This window comes from Protopterus annectens, chromosome 5.part1 (genome assembly GCF_019279795.1).
Source record: "Protopterus annectens isolate FY-2018-M chromosome 5.part1, PAN1.0, whole genome shotgun sequence".
Classification (NCBI taxonomy): Eukaryota; Metazoa; Chordata; order Ceratodontiformes; family Protopteridae; genus Protopterus; species Protopterus annectens.
In genome coordinates, this window is record NC_056736.1 from 24000952 (window position 1) to 24018451 (window position 17500).

Sequence of the window (17500 nt, forward strand, 5' to 3'; positions counted from 1 at the left end):
ATGTGTGTAGTACACATGTATACATGCTTACAAACGCATACACTGGCATACTCGACATTACACGGGCTTCACCATTCGTACACTAGCTTACTCGTTTTTCAATACGTGCACATGGGCTGACACGCGTGCACGCATGCTTACTCAGGCTTACTGGCGTGCACAGGCACGGACACACTGTAGGCAGGTTTGCAGGTAACATCGGTGGTATCTATGGCGTACACCGTCAGTCTCCTGACTTTCCCTAGGATAGCTCATAACACGCCTCTTCCACTGAGTACTGACAGCAAACATGTGACACTGCTCCGGTAAGATTACAGTGTTTTATACATACACACTCATGTTGTCACCTATCTTACACTCTAATAGTCCCCTTATCCTACACTACACTGTAGAGGCTTGGCCCATATGGCATGGCATGTTGTAATTCACTATCCTCAGCCTCACTTGCATCTGATTGCCTACAAATGCTTCATTACATCTCTGACAGAGCGCTTCCACACATAACAACCAGTACGCAGTAGCCATGTTATCTCCAGCTTGCCGCTCATCTGCATGGTGTACTAACATCTAACTAAACCTACATTTTGTATGTATATTATACATATTTGACTTGTTTTGAAGCGCAGCGTGTTCTCTTGGCGCTGCGCTACGCTTCCACACTGGAGATCGGGGGAGGACAACTACAATTTTATTGATATCCAATGGACAATAATGCCACTGGCCTTAGATTTGGAAATTGGCATGCTTCTTCGACTGTATTCATACTGTATTTGCAGCTGTCATTGCTCTGTTTAGCAATGTGGAGAACGTTAGTCGCCTAACATCCGGGTACATTTCTGCACATAACTCTGCTCTTGCACGGACAGCTTACTGTTTCATGTATCGCATATTTACATCATTTGCATAGCTTTCACATACAAATGGGGTATGTTGCAAATCCCAACATTGTCCGTGCAACGTTCGTGTTATGGGCGGTCTTACACGCCCCTACAGGAGTTTGCTGATTAGCTTGGCAGACATCTTTCCTTGCTGTACTCTCACTCTACTCGTACAAGCTGGAGGCTTTGCGTATCATGGCCTAGGCTTTGCTGTGTGCTATGTCTATTTGTGGTGTATGCATGGCTATGGGTATGTTGTGACCTGCTACGTCTGGCATTTCTACAGAGCAGCTCCCACTGTCATCATTTGTAAAGGTGACAGCCCTATAGGTACTTTATATAGACTGCTGTGTCATTTGACATGTCAGCACATACCTGCGGTCAATACTGAACTTCCTACTGCAGCGCTTTTCATACCTTCTGAGTTATCTTGCAGTCGATAATGCTGTTTCCTCTGACATGTATCTGTTTCTGATCATACCTCTCAACCTCCTAGAGCAAAAAATCTGGACAAAGCCTAAAATGATGGGGGGACAAATAGGGGTAGGTTTTACATATTGCTCTTACAAACTTAGATAGTTGACAGAATAATAGGTTTTGCATTAGTATGAATTTTCTGAAGGATTTGGAGTCTTAAACACAAATGTTTGTCATTATTTAATGACTTCAGTTCTCAGGTATTTGCCAGAAAGGTACAGATTTTAAGAGGAACACACCAAACATATGAGGCAAACATCTGCACATTCTGTGAAAATCTGTACAGTTGCGAGGTATGTTTCTGATACAGGATAACATTTTCTTACACCATTACACACAATATATGGTGGCATCACAGGCCAGATGCCATTACATTCCTATTGCAGGACACACCCACCCAGAGGGTTGTATTCCTCACAAAGGCCAACAGGTGCTTATCCACACTAATTATTCTATCACGTACCTTATGTGTACGCTGGTATTTGCACTTTCCGTCGGTGGCAGAGCTCACATATGAGTATGGGGGACTGGACACTGTATTGGTGACACTGCATGACACCATGAGGGACACATTTCTTTTGAGTCTATTAACCTTTCACATTGACTTTCACAGGGCATACATTGTCATTCACATTTGTCGAGGTACATGCTTTTGACTTGTACATGTTTTGTCATTTGTCCTGATGTCTTTCTTCTCACCTGTCCACCTAGTATCACTAGTTCTGTACATTTATTTAGGATGGGTTACCTTCATACCTCTCACCTGTACACATTATGGGTAAACACCCCGAGGTTTGACCTATGATTTTGTTACATTTGTCATAATAATGTGCCTTTCTGGTAAATTACTGGCAAGGCATTACGGACTGTGAGGTTAGATAATAATGACTGACATTTCTATTTCATGATTACTAACCCTCATAACATTCATACTTCTGACTACGCCATTATTCTGTCAACGTTCTGACTTTGTCTGGGGTATATTTAATATAGTCCCTATTTGTATTTCATGTACTATGCCTTAGTCCAGCTGTCTTATTCTGAAAGTTTGGAAGGTATGGTTACCATCTTGGTCGTATGCATGTCCATCCATGATAATCACCTACATGACACTGATATAAGTCCCTACATCTTCCCCCAATGGTTTACACAATATCCAGTAGATTGGTTGAACCTTTTTGGAGAATATAGGCGTGTGCTATACCCACATAGGTATATTGATCACTCCCATGGGGCGGACCTACTAAATCTGTGCCAACCAACACCTAGGCCCATTTCTGCATTCCCATGATTCCCATACCTGACACCTCTCCACAGTACCCATTAGACATGTTTAATGTGAGCGATAATAAAATGTGAAGCCACGTCTAAGCACTCCCCACTCTCCGGATATCAGGTCGTACGTCATACATTATATCGACCCATGTGTTATTACCCTTGCACCTGCTACTGTTGCATGTACAGCTATATCGTAGTTGCAGCTGTGACTTCCTTTGCGTCGATGATGGTTTGCACTTTGTACGGGATCAATTTCTGGGGTCCTGCAAAGGACACCTATATTCATGTTTAAAGTGTAGAACTTGCAGGTCTGTCACACTGGTACTTTCCGGGCAATGGTTTGGAAAGCAGCAGTGTATTCACCTTTCATGCATGTCTGTCTGTCTATCCATAAAAGCTATACCGTGACCTATTTATGTACATGTGTTATATCTACAGGGACATATGTTTGTTGTTAATATATCTATTAATGTATCATGTGTGTATAGATATATATATATATATATATATATATATATATATATATATATGTACATATATACATATGTACATATATGTCTGTACATTCCTCATTTCATAATTTGCATTGGTTTAAGTCTGTGGATATATGTGTATACACAGATATATATATATATATATATATATATATATATCCATTTCATACCTTTCAACTGTACAGATTTTCGCTGAATGTACAGCTGTTTGCCTCTTATCTTTGGTCCGTTTTTCATAACCTTGTGGCTATCTGGCAATTTAGTGGCATATCATTAAAGACTGACGTTGGAAAATAATGACAAGCATTTCAGGTTACGACCTCATACCCTTCAGAGAATCCATGCTAGTGACACACCTGTTATTCTATCCACTTTCTGTGTTTGTTAGGGCAATATCTGAGGATTGTCCCTATTTGTACTAGTTGTTTTCATAGCTTTGTCCGATTTCCTACTTTATGGGGTTAACAGGTATGAGCCATGTATATATAATGTGGAGAAAACAGCATTAATTTGCTATGCTGTGAGCGGATTACACATGCGCAGGCACACTTGCATATCCTTATTGTGGGTTACATATGTTTAATAGATATTTGTGCTTACGTGGCCTTTCATAATTGTGACCGTAACAGTTACATATCTGTATTCCGGTTTACGGACTGATGCAAACCACACATTCACCTTTACATATTTAAATGTGTTTACAGCACAAACGCATTCATTACACTTTACAGTTATATGTGCAGTGGTCGTAGGTCAACCAGGACTGCATTCATGTTGGCTGGATGCCAGAACCACTATTCTATTGGTGTTCTGCCTCATTGATATGCATACCCATAGTACTTAGCTACATCAACATATGTCTCACCGATTCACTTACAACACAGGCATCCATTCTCCTGCTGGGAAAAACAAGGTACTACATATTACACATTCCCTATTGCCTACTGCTGTGGACCCCAGCTGCATTACTAATCACTCCAAGGATATGCAGAACACCAAGGCTTATAGTCCTGGCACATACAGGTCTTTGATTGTCAGGGTGTTCATGTAGTGATCTGGGTTTAGGCTTGTCCGCCTGGTGAATGGAACTTCCCTGGCCGAATTCAAATGTCAGACGAAGCATATGGACAGGGAGTTTCTCCCTGTTATGAATTTTTACCTGTGTTTATAGACACAGGTGTTTGGACACCTGTCAGCAGCTTATTCTGTTGGCAATACATATTATGGGTGGGGTTGTTACAGTCCATACTCCACGGTGAGTGGTGTTCCCATTCACATTTGACTATTACCTGTATTCAGTCATACAGGGATTATTATTTTGGACATGAAGCGTCTACAGGTATGCAGTTGTACATTACACAAATGTGAAGGGTTGTTACTGTAAATATGTACGGACCATACCTCTCAACCTCTTAGAGCAACAAATCCGTGCAAAATATAAATGATGGGGGGACAAATAGGGACACATTTTAACTATTGCTCTTACAAGCTTAGAACGTTGATAGAATACTAGGTTTTGCATTAGCATGACTTTTGTGAAGGATGTGGAGTCTTAAACTCAAATATTTTTCATTATTTAGTGACATCAATCCTCAGCTATTTACCAGAAAGGTGAGAGGCACACAACAAAAATATGAGGCAAAACTCTGGTCATTCTGTGAATATCTGGACAGCTGAGTGGTATGGTACGGACCTCTGTAATATGCTGTTGTGTTCTGGCACAGCAGTAGCTCATCATTAAAGACTGAAGTCGGAACGTGCTGACAGACAGTTGGGTTTCAGACTTCATACTCCGGACATTAATGCCAATGTGCAAACTGTTATTCTATCATATTTCTATGTTTCTAAGAGCTATCTTTACAAATTGTCCCTGCTTTTGGACCTTTGTCTCACTTGTATTCATGGCTCTGTCCAGATATCTTACTCACACAGGTTGACAGGTATGGTCGGTCACGCCTGCACACAGTAAGTGTCCCTCACACTTGATCAGGGTTATCCTGTTTATGTCAGTGTCTTCCTCACCCTTATGCCATTTGCCACTATGCGAATGTGTGCAATATATTCTCCCTCCTATTCGTGTTGGGACACGTGCATCACGGGAAGGTGTTTTATCCTGGGTAGTAGGTTATGCATGACCACTTAGGGCTGGACAGTGTCATGGACCTCTACTGCACGTTCTGACTTGTGTCCAGATATCTACAGGATTGGACATTCTGTCGTCATACGCATTCTACTATTTACACAGGTTAGTTATCCCATGAGGGATATCCCAAAAATTGGACAAAACCAAAACAAGACAGATACCGAAGATTTTTGTGGATTTACGAAAATGTGCAGGGGGTGTTACATGCAAGGGATACATGGTTTGCAATCCTGAAACTGCCTAGGGTGACAATACCTACTACATATGCGTAGGGGTCACTATGTGTAGCTGTATCTGCAAAGAACCAGTAGGCCAAGTACGGCTGGATTTGGTGGACATTCTTGTATGGGGGTGGGTTGTGTGATGTGGAGGGTATGCTGAGTAGGCCATTATGCATCCAGGTGTGTTGCATTTCTTATGGCCAGTTCCATCAGGACCAATCTGTGGGTATGTGATGGTGACATATCTATACATTTGTATCGCACATTTCCATATTCATATGTTTGTGGGATTGTGTTCTACACTATGGCCTGTCTGCTTGTCTTGCAGCTGTTTCTACATGTGTTTGTGTTTCTTTCCACTTCACCCTCTGCCCCCTTGTACACCTCTGGTTCACCTTTTCTGCATACGACACAGTATCGCCTTTGAGGATTTTACCATTACCCATCCACCCCTCACACGCAAATTCCTCACACCCCATAGATCACTACTTTGGTTGTTGGCCCATGACACGGCCAGAGTAACACATTGACTACCCTACATGTGTCAGGTACCTTTATGGTTGTGTGGACTACCCTGCCATGTTGGCTTTCCACATGCTATACCTCATGCACATAGGTACACGCCCATACTTCACTTTCATTACTTGGTTGGTATACCCGGGTACTACCCATTCGACTGTGTCACATATAAGTTCGGCTTATACCGCTGACTTCTGGATTTTGCCAGCCTGTTGTATTCATTGGTAGGATGGCACCTTTTCTTATGTCCAAGCTATTCCTTACACATATCCGACTGTTGTGGACAATGCCTCCCCACAGTCAACGGTAGTGTTTCCACCTTTTCAATTGGCCACAGTGTGACATTTGCAGTGAACACAGCACATTTTACAGGCCGACACATACCCATGGTCAGTTTGGCAGATAGAACTTACAATTCTTGCTTATATCTAAGCTTATTCTTGTAGCATTTTGGTGGCTTATTCTGTTTCTTATGACATTTATGTAATATACGTACAGAGAAAAACTGTTTAACGCAACTATTACATAAAGTCTATAGAATAATTATGTCCTATAATCTCTGGACATTTGCCATTTTTACAAGTTTGTGTCAGGACACATCTGCCTACAGAGAGACTGTCGCTCGCAACGTGGGACAGGTGATAATCTTAGTCAATGGTACGGCTCATACTGTTCCTTTCGGCCTACATGTGTCCTTATTGTTGTAGCTGTTTATATGCTCCTTCTGTTTCATTTACATTCGTATTCTATTTCCTATCACATTTGGTATGTGAAATACGGACATACCTTTTGTATGTGACTATTACATGCCTTGTGGGATATGATTCGGACATACGGTCACTACATATATCTACATTTCTCCTCACGTATTTTGTTATGGACACATCTGCCCAGCTATGTACCCTCCCTCACATTATGTGTCAGCTGGTGACCCTCTCCATTGGGCTGGATGTACCTATTGGCGGCGTGCTAACACATGATATGTTTCACTTCCACATGGTATAGCTATCAACACTACATTGGACTATGGGCACATGGTTTTCCATGTCATTTGTTCAAGGGTTGGGACCCGTTATTCCCTACCGTGCATTTGTGTTTGCTTCTTCATTTTCTGTTCGCAAGAACTATCTTGCATGCTTTGCATACGTTTCAGTATCCACGGACACTGATAGGTGCGATTACTATTGCAGGTGGAATATAATATTCAGCAGTTTAGGTTGCTCATCGACAGCCGACATTGACAAGCCTCCGTGAGCAACTTCGATACGCCCCATGCACTCGCACACATTTCCTATGCACATGCTGTGGCGGCTGCGCGCCTTCATTAATATGCATATGGCGCGACTACTCCATATATACGCCACACAGCCGGTGCAAACCTTACGCAGGCCATGCGCCGAGCTTCATGAATCGTGGGGTTGTCTTTTCATCTTTTCACATTTCCTTTGTAATGTCAAGCAGCCCCTCAATTGCCTGCTGTACAGACATCCCAGCAGGGTAAACAAAACTGAAGACTGCAGCAGTTCTCTGATTGCAAACAATAAATTGGATAATATCTGAACCTAGCTCTTTCCTGCTGCAAAAAACAACTTTCCTCAGCATGGGTTTAAATGTTTAATTAATCATGTGTGCAAATCCATCACTTTGTTAATGACAGACTGCTCTCTTTAACTGTTTGTCTTTAAAATGTTGACATAACTGATGTAGCATCCTTTCATAAAGGGTTCACCTTTCTTTTGCTGATGATCTCTGACTTACATTTGAAATTAAATATTGGCACTTCTGGTCATGCTCTCTTGTATGGTGGATGTTAAGTATACATATATTGTTGTGACAGATATGACATGATAATTTAAATTATGTTGGTAATAATGGTTTACTGTCATAATGTTGAAAGCACAGAATCATGTGCACTTCGTCGAACCATGTCCCCGAAATCTTACCTGCTGAAAGGTCAGACTGCCAAAATAAAACCAAATGGTGACATTTCTGACCGCTTCACACCAGAAAACAACTGCTAACATGGGTGCTAACACGGGTCAAAAAAGGGGCGTGATTATGCAGTTCAAAATGTCAGTGCTCGAGTTTTACAGTAGTCAGAGTTTGGCGTTCGCAGAAGTGGTTTGATTTTTGGATGCTCAACATTTTGATAGTAAACTGGTAATAATCACTGTTGTTAATAGACACATTTATATAAATTGGGACATAATGCATTGGTGGGGCATATGTTTTATAAACTGTGACCAATAATGTATAGGAAATTAATGTATGACAAAAATCGCTGAATTTTTTTTTTGCTGTTGTTGCACATTAGCCGTTGATGCTGCAGGAAACTAACATGTTCAGGTAGTATGTTGAGGTGCAACAATCTCAACAGGACTGGATATCTCTTTCTGTCAAGGCTTTATGTAATGGACTTTGAGTTGTTATGTTAATGGATTTATATTTTGAGGCAATCATTTATTACTGTAAAATAATTTTCTTTGATTTGATTGATTTCAGTAACATCTGCTGAGAAAAGGGCCATACCTACTTTATATCGCATACTGTCCTACTTTAATTTTGTGAAAATATACATCTGCAAAAGTTCTCTATATGAACTGTGATCATTGTTATGCCTAACATACTTCACACAGAATAAAGTTAACTTATTTAACATTGATTGTATACAGCTGTATTGCAATTTTCATTTTGAAACTTGACAGTTGGACTAAATGCTCAATTAGTAACACAAAGTCAATGACAACAGTTATTCTGACTTTTTCAGTAAAACAATTTGCAATCTGGATTTGAACCCTGTATTACTTCTGATGTAATTTACTACTTACTGCATTGGTACATTGGGATGCAGACAAAGTTACAAAACAAGTGTATTTCCTGGACTTAATATTGTCCAGAGTACTGAGCAAAGGATGTTGGCATGCGTCTCATTGTACTATTGGCAGCAAAGGCTTTGCACATACCAAATAAAAAAATTGAGCTTTTACCTTCAAAAATTCATTGTCATTCACTGCAAGTGACCACTGACAGTCAACAGTGTGCATTGCCAACCATCAAGCAAAGGCAGAAGATTAAAGGAAATTAATAAAAAAATAAATAAATAAACAGTGTGCTTTATTCAAGTCTTGGCCTTCAAAAAAACAGAGCACCTGTGGCATTACCCTTTACCATTCACTCTTTTAACGTTTTTTTTTCCACATGGTAACTTGCATTTCTGTTACACATCATCATATTTTCATGCAATGACACTTACCTAGAAAGGGACTACACGAGAGCTTACATAAAGTCATTTTTTATACAGCATATACAAGTAAGATTTACATTTGTTTTAAAGAAATGTCTTACTTTTAAGATTATTTGTTATGACATATTTACAATGATTTTAATTGTTGTTTGTCTTTCAGCTTTTTCCCAGTTAGGGGTTGCCACAGTGGAACTCCGGTCTGCTAATGATTGGCAGTAGATTTTTACGAACGCCAAGATGCCAGCTCAACATTCAACCTTCAACGAAGGCATGCCATTTACGCATGTCTTTCGAATGCCCACCCAACCGCGGGGAGGACAAAATTCCTCATATTGCTGATTTTATCCATCGTATCTTAGTCTAAGTCATATTTGCATATAAAATGTGCCATTGTTATTATCAATAGTTTAGATTCTAGGAAACAAGCATTTCTTCAACTGTGAATATTAACTTCAAAATATCAAAAGCTGAAGTTAAACCTTGCAGTGTTGGTGCTCTTACTTGGATCTTACTGCATTAACATTTTGAGCCACATAGAAAGTTATTTGTTTTTTGCACTGAGTGCTGTCCAGAGAACAGACGGAAGTGAAACAGCACCAGTTTCATTTGACCAACTGATGGCATTCTAAATTAATTTTTTTGAGCTTTTGTTTTTTGCACTGAGTGCTGTCCAGAGAACAGACGGAAGTGAAACAGCACCAGTTTCATTTGACCAACTGATGGCATTCTAAATTAATTTTTTTGAGTTTTTGCCTTAGGAAGTGAACTGTCCTTCATCACTAGTGATTGTTGACAGTCAGTGAAATGCAATGCCAAGCATTGTGTCATAATCAATGACAGTATGTTATGGTTTCTCAACTCTGTCATCCTATAACATAAAATTGTGGCCATTAAAGATCCCCACTTCCACACAGACATAACCCTTTCTAGGACATGGAATTATCATAACGTATTGACAAAATTAATAGTGTTTACCACATCAACTTAAAAAATATGAGGTCGAGAATGTGGGTGCATATAGTTTGCTTTGTAATTGTTAAATTCGATATTTAGGGAGCAATATATGTTCTCATGCTTGTTCTTAGTTCTTTCACAGTAGAAGTTTGGCTGAGTAGGATAATTGTACAAGTCATGCTTCTGAATTATTTTATATACAAGCAATCTTTTACATACAAGAGTGTGTGAGCCTTCCCTTTCATTTGTGACCATTAGTGACCAATTTTGCATTGATAACTTTATTGCATTATATTATAATATGCATTTAATTAAAGAGGTTTTCTGTTTGTATAAGTTTTATATACATGTTATGACTTAAAAACTCTTTAAGGCACAGTTATCTGTAAAGCTTATTTTCATAAGGGTAGTATAAAGACTATCTCACCCTCTGAAAGGTCGAAGATATGTTCTACCAAAATCCGTAATGTCAAACTGAAAAAATTTGAATTTATATTAGTGAAAGTAAAGAATTAGTGGAAGTGAGTCCATATTCGCTGATATGAAGTAGACGTTTTGAAATGAAATTGTAGTACAGTGCAGATCGGGAAATTTTCCTTTTTCCTCACTCTAGTGAGATCGCAGATCGCAGATGATTTCATTTTAAAATTGCCATTTCATATACTTGTATTATATTCTGGACTAATGCATTTTGTTCTTACTCAGCTATATTATTGCCCGTGGTAGGGTGGTTAAGTCAGTGTATTCATATAGATCACTAATGTGTTTAATCATGCCTACATTAATGCATATTTGTTTTCAGCCTAGTGGTGATCATATTGTAAGCACACAGCCCCAGTCAGTTTGTCTAGTACCTACTCTTTTTTTCTCCCACATAGGAATATGACACCTAAAAATTCAGGCCTTGGATGTCTGCATTCTCAGATGCAGAGAAAGAGGTTACAGTTGAAGCCCTCCATCAGTATGGCTCACTGTTCTTAATGAAAACCATAGGTGACAAGTTTTCCATGACTATATCTGGCAGCAGGTGGCCAGTGATATGAATGCGGCAAGTGGCCATGGCCATGGCCATGACTACAATGCTATTATACATTGGTCCATTGACTTGATCTCCATAGACAGTGCTGTTGCACAGGAATGGAGATTTATTGGGGGTGGTCCTTTTACTGAACCATCCTTAACTGAGATAGAGGAGTTTATGTCAACTATAAAGGATCCAAGCAGCTCAGAAGAGTTACTCAGTGTCATGATAGTTGTGAGTGTAGAGGTGGAAGACAAGCAAAGAGTGTTTAATGCTGATGTCCAGATATGGTGTTTATCTATCTATCTATCTATCTATCTATCTATCTATCTATCTATCTATCTATCTATCTATCATCTAGTTGTCTTTCAGAGTTATAAACATGTCGTCTTTCATGTGTCATCTGTTTAATGCTTATGATACCTCTATCCTCCACATTTTGTTTGTCTAGGCATATACAGTATTGATGTTCCAGAGCCACCTGCAAATGGTATGGGCATACCATTATAGTTGTATTTATATACTGATCTATAAATCTACCTTACTGAAATTTTTACCTGCACTTAAATTTAGTATTGCTTAAGTCTAGGTTGCATAGCAAATGTCTGATCATTTTTTCTTGTGTTTTCCTTTTTGCTCTGCTTTATTGCTATAACAACAGGTGAGCCAGCCAATGGCACAGTGGAACTCCTTATACCAGATGTCAGAATATCTGCAGCCTCTGATGATGATAGCAGTGATGAACAGGATCAGAATGGGGTTGCAGAGGGTCACCCTGAAAATGAGAGTGTGGCCCCCATATCTCTTTCTCAGAATTTGTTCATTGTCTATGTTGTTTCTCCAGTTGCAGAGCTGGTGGAGGCTTCCCTAGATATCATAGGTTCATAGGTTCATACTAGGCTATCTGCCCTGGGGCATTTATAAGCCTATCCAGAGTGTGTTTGGCTTTCGCCACCCATTTTAAATTAATTTTGCTATGCCCATTTTTGAGGTTAGTATACTGTGCCTCTGTCTAACAGTGACACAGAAGTGATACCCGGGGTAAACCTATGATCTCCCATCCACTCATCAAGATTCCTCTTGAAGAGAGTCAATGAGGGACTCTGCCTAACCTGGACTGGGATTTTATTCCAGAGTGAAAGGAGCCTCTGGGTTATGAATCTGTCCTTCCAGCATGTCCTATTTATTTCAGTGCTGAGGTTCAAGTCTCTCGAGCGCGTAGCTCGATGGGATTTGTATTTTCTGAGGTGCAGTATGTCCATTAATTCTGGGTTGGACATGGCTTTATACGTTAGGCAAAGATCGCCTCTGAGCAGGCGGTAAGCCACTGAGTAGAGCTGGAGTTTCTTTAACCGGGCAGCATATGGCATCTGTTTGAGCCCTTTGATCCTCTTGGTGAGGTACTTTTGAGATCTTTCCAGTTGCTGCAGGTGTCTGGTAAGGTACATCCCAAAAGGGGCATTGTTCTCAATTATGGACCTGATGACGGGTGAGTAAAGAGGCATGATGACCTCCCCTGATCTAGATGTGAATCCCTTCATAATTAGTTGGGCTATATAAAATGTTTTTCTAACCACTTTGGCCACGTGGTTGTCAAATGAGAGATTGCCATCAACTTGGGTCCCCAGGTCCCTAATTACTTCTTCTGTACTTAATGGATTACCACCTATGTGGTAATTTGTGGGCACTTTGTTTTTGCCAAAGGGGATGACTATACACTTTTTGGCGTTTAGCTTGAGGCCATGGCTCTGGCACCAGTTGTCTGTTTCTATGAGGCCCTTTTGGAGGATGCTTGTGTCGGCTGGAGAGTCTATTATGTCGCCCAGTTTGCAGTCATCTGCAAACTTGGTCAGCCACAGTCCTTCCATGTTGGCCTGTACATCCGAGAAATATATACCGAACAAGAGAAGTCCCAGGACTGAGCCTTGTGGGATGCCACTTGTAACTGGTTTGGAGTCTGACATGGCTCCAGCAATTCTAACCATGTGGGTTCTGTCCTTGAGCCAGTTTGCAACCCATCTAGTGACATAGGGGTTTATATTTAAGCTGGTGAGCTTATCTATAATGCCCGAGTGGGGTATTGTATCGAAGGCTTTTGCGAGGTCCAGGTAGGCTGTGTGGACCACCTTCCCCTCATCAATGGCCTTGGTGACTGTTTCAAAAAAACTGACCAGGTTTAAGAGGCAGGATCTGCCCTTAACAAAGCCGAACTGGGTAGGATCCAGTGTCTGTAGGTCCCCAATATCTTTATTTTTGAGGTCCATAATGATCCTTTCAATAGCTTTGCAGACCAAGCTAGTCAGGCTTATGTGGCAATAGTTTCCAGGATCCGTTGAGGCACCACCTTTGTGGAGAGGGACCACTGCTGATGTATGCCATTCTTTGGGTACATATCCTGTAGTAAGGCTGAGAATGAACAGTAGTTTTAGGTTTATGTTTAGCTCTTCTTGGAGTTCATGTAGGACTCAGCCCGGGACACCGTCTGGTCCCATTGATGCTGTGTTTTTTGCTTTGGAGAGGGCGGCTCTTACCTGAGCATCTGAGATGTCAGGGGGGGGGGGAGCACTCTGCTGGGATAGATATTCCCCCTTTAGGTGGGGAGGGGGGAGAGAAGTTTGCGCTGAACCTGTCAGCTAGGATGTTGGCAATGTCTGTGGGTTTGGTGTATTTTTTGTCATTTTGGACTAATTCTGAGCATATCTGGGAATTCCCACCCAGGTTTCTAACATAACTAAAGAAAGCCTTGTGATTATCCTTAGTGTCCTGTGAAATTTTTCTCTCGAAGCTGGCCTTAGACGATTTTATGAGTGCCCATAGTTTTTTACTAATACTGATCAGAGATGCCTTCCCTTTTTGGGATTTTGCTCTATCATGTAGCAGCTTCCTCCTTCTATTGTATAGTTTGTTTATGGCTGGGGTCCACCAGACAGGGCGTCTTCCTTTGGAGGATTGGGTCTTGGTTTTATTTGGGATTGCATGATCCATGCATTCCTGAAGGTGTTCATAGAATGCGTTTATAAAGGATTCTGCAGTCTGGGCCATATTTTCCACAGGCCTGGGGGCTTTGAAGGATTCCACCTTGGTTTTGAGGAGTGTGAAATTTGCTTTAGAGAAGTTTGTCACTGTACTTTTCTGGGCAGGGGGTGCGGTCGGGATGTGAATATCTAGTGAGATTAGTTTATGGTCTGATCTTACCAGTGAGAGATACACTTCTGGTCTGGAGCATACAGTCCCCATGTTGGTGATGATCAGGTCCAGTATGTTTTCCCCTCTTGTGGGAGTGGTAACAAGTTGTTCCATAGCATTTGAGTTTATAAATTCTAGGAACCTTTGGGCTAGGGTGTTGGAGCTAGAGTAATGCTCCCAGTCTATGTTTGGGTAGTTGAAGTCGCCCAATATAATGGTGTTTGGAGAGACCTTCATATTTTCCAGTGTTCTCAGGAAGGCCGAGTGGGGTTCCTGGGTTTGGCAGGGTGGTCTGTAGCAGGCTATAAACCAGAAGGCAGTTTTACCCACTGTTAGTTGCACATGGATAGTCTCTGATGCTTTGTGCTCTGCCACCAACCTGGAGGTGTGGGTATCTTTGACAAATATTGATACTCCCCTCCTTTTGTGGTTGGGTCCAAGTTTTCGGGCCGAAAAGCATGGTATGAGATATAACCTGGTAGTGCTGGGGTGCTCTCGGGAGCCTTGAACCAGGTTTCTTTTACTGCAGAGATATCAATGTTCTCCATGCTAAGGAGAGTTTCGAGTGCATGCATCTTGAGGTTTAAACTTCTGGCGTTGAGTAGCATTACTCTTAGTTTCTTATCCCTTGTGATACCTATGGAGGTGGGTTTGAGCCTTGCCTAAAAAAGGCACTATGGGGGTAGCAAAAGCCTTTGCCAATATCCGAAAGCCCAGGTGTGACAGGTGCAAGCCGTCCCTAGCGAAGCATTGTGGCTTGTCGAGCATGTCATCCCAGGCTGACAGGCATTTGATCCCCTTTGAATGACACCAGTACTTAAGCCAATTGTTGAAATTGATCATCTTGTCTTCATATTGTGGCATCATTCTTGGTGAGGGTGAGATGCTACTCAAGGTCAGGGTCATACCGGACTGGGATACATGCTCAGAGAGCTCCTCTATGTCTCTTTTCATGTAGTCCAGGGAGGTACGTCTCATGTCATTCACACCAGCATGGACAATGACTGAGTCATATTTGTACTTGCCTTGGAGTGACCTGAGTGCTTGTGTTATGTGGCGGATCCTAGCGCCCGACAGGCAGCTCACCGTGACCTTCTCCTTGTTCAGCCTGGTGAGCGGGACATCAGTGTGCCTGACGATAGAGTCACCAATTACAAGTGTATCAGGTGTGTTGTTTAGCCTTAAGGGCTGTGACTGTTCAGCACACTGGCTTTGTGAGCTATGTGTTGCACGTGTTTTGTTTTGGGGTAGCAGTTGCTTGGGTGTCTGCATTGGAGGTCTCTGCTGCTTAGGCAGATTTTTATTTAGAGCCTCCGAGTATGTTTTTGTGTGTTTATGTGTTTGGTTTGCTGTCATGGTAGGTCTATGTGAGACTGGAATTGTAGTGAGTGTGGTTTCCTTCTCCTCCTGACTGGTTACGCCAGTACTGAGTTGAGAGTGCTTAGCCTCCAGTTTGGCTATATGGTTGCATCTCTCACATGTGTTAGAATTTTTTGGGAGGAGGAGAGGGTTGTCTGTGTACATGAGGCAGTTGTAACATTGCCTCAAGATTCCCAGATTCACCAGCTGGACCAGAAAAGAGATTGACAACTGACCTTTGTACATGCAAGAATAGTATTGGGAATTCCTTTATAATTGACAAAAAGGGCCAATGGGGAACAAGGTACTCAACGGGAGTTTGTGAGGGTGTAGTGCTTTTAATTTTTTAGTGATGACTTATATAATTGCTTTAGTGAGCAAGTGCCAGGTAACTTAAATGCAATGTGTTACAGGTAACTTAAATGCAAAAATGACAAACAATAACTTTCTTTCAAGTGAAACAAGGAAATAAGTACAGTAAGCAATGCAGATATCACTAGTGATCCACAGAAACACTGAAAAGCCGCATTTTAGGTGGAATTAGCATTTCAGGGAAATAACAAGCAAACAGCAAACAAGGTGTACCAATTTCAGTAAGAAACATTTCAAATATGCAGGCACTATAAGCCTTTAACCAGAAATTCCCAGCTCAGAAGGGCAGAGTCCAGCCTCTCCTCCCACAAGAGTGCAGACCACGAACCTTCTTAATGTAAAATAACTGGCCTGAAGCCCAAGTGCTTAAACCATAACTAAGACACTTTTAGAATAACAGACACTGAGCCCTCAATCAGCAGTTCCCAACTTAGAAGGATGTAAGCTACCTGTCCTGCCACCACAGTGCAGGCCACAAACCTTCCTAATGTAAAACAACTGGTCTGAAGCCCAAGTGCTTAATCCAAAAGACTTAGAATGATAGCTACACTTTAATCAAGTTACTACCAAGCAGTAATAAATACAACTGAAAACATTAAAGAATGCCTGGATTAGTGCTCAAGTTATACAAACAAAGCTAAATTCAGCAGGCCTGGATCTAGTCTATGCTACAGCAAAGAAGGTGTACCAATTTCAGTAAGAAGCAGTTCAAACATGCAGGCACTACAAGCCTTTAACCAGAAATTCCCAGCTCAGAAGGTCAGAGTCCAGCCTCTCCTCCCACAAGAGTGCAGACCACGAACCCTCTTAATGTAAAATAACTGGTCTGAAGCCAAAGTTTCTAAACTGGAATTAATACACTTTTAGAATAACAGACACTGAGCCCTCAATCAGCAGTTCCCAACTTAGAAGGATGTAAGCTACCTGTTCTGCCACTACAGTGCAGACCACAAACCTTCTTAATGTAAAACAACTGGTCTGAAGCTCAAGTGCTTAAACTAAAAGGCTTAGAATTAGTTACACCAAGCAGTAATAAATACAACTGAGTACTTTTAAGATGACGCAAAAGCAAAATAAAGTAGGAAGAAACACAAATACAGTAAAAGCAGATATATATATTTTTTTTAAGTGGAAAGAGAGAAAGGAAAGAGAGAAATGAGTAGCATAAACTAAGCTGATTGGCCTTCTCAAATGTTCTTCCTGTACTGGGTAGAATGAGGTAATGACACTAGACTGGGAGGAGGGTCCCAGATCAAATTTACACTAGGGGCGTGCAACTGCAAAGCCACCAACTATAAAAACACTATACCAACAGGCAGGGAGGGTGGGAAACAAACTGCAGAAATGTTTCTCA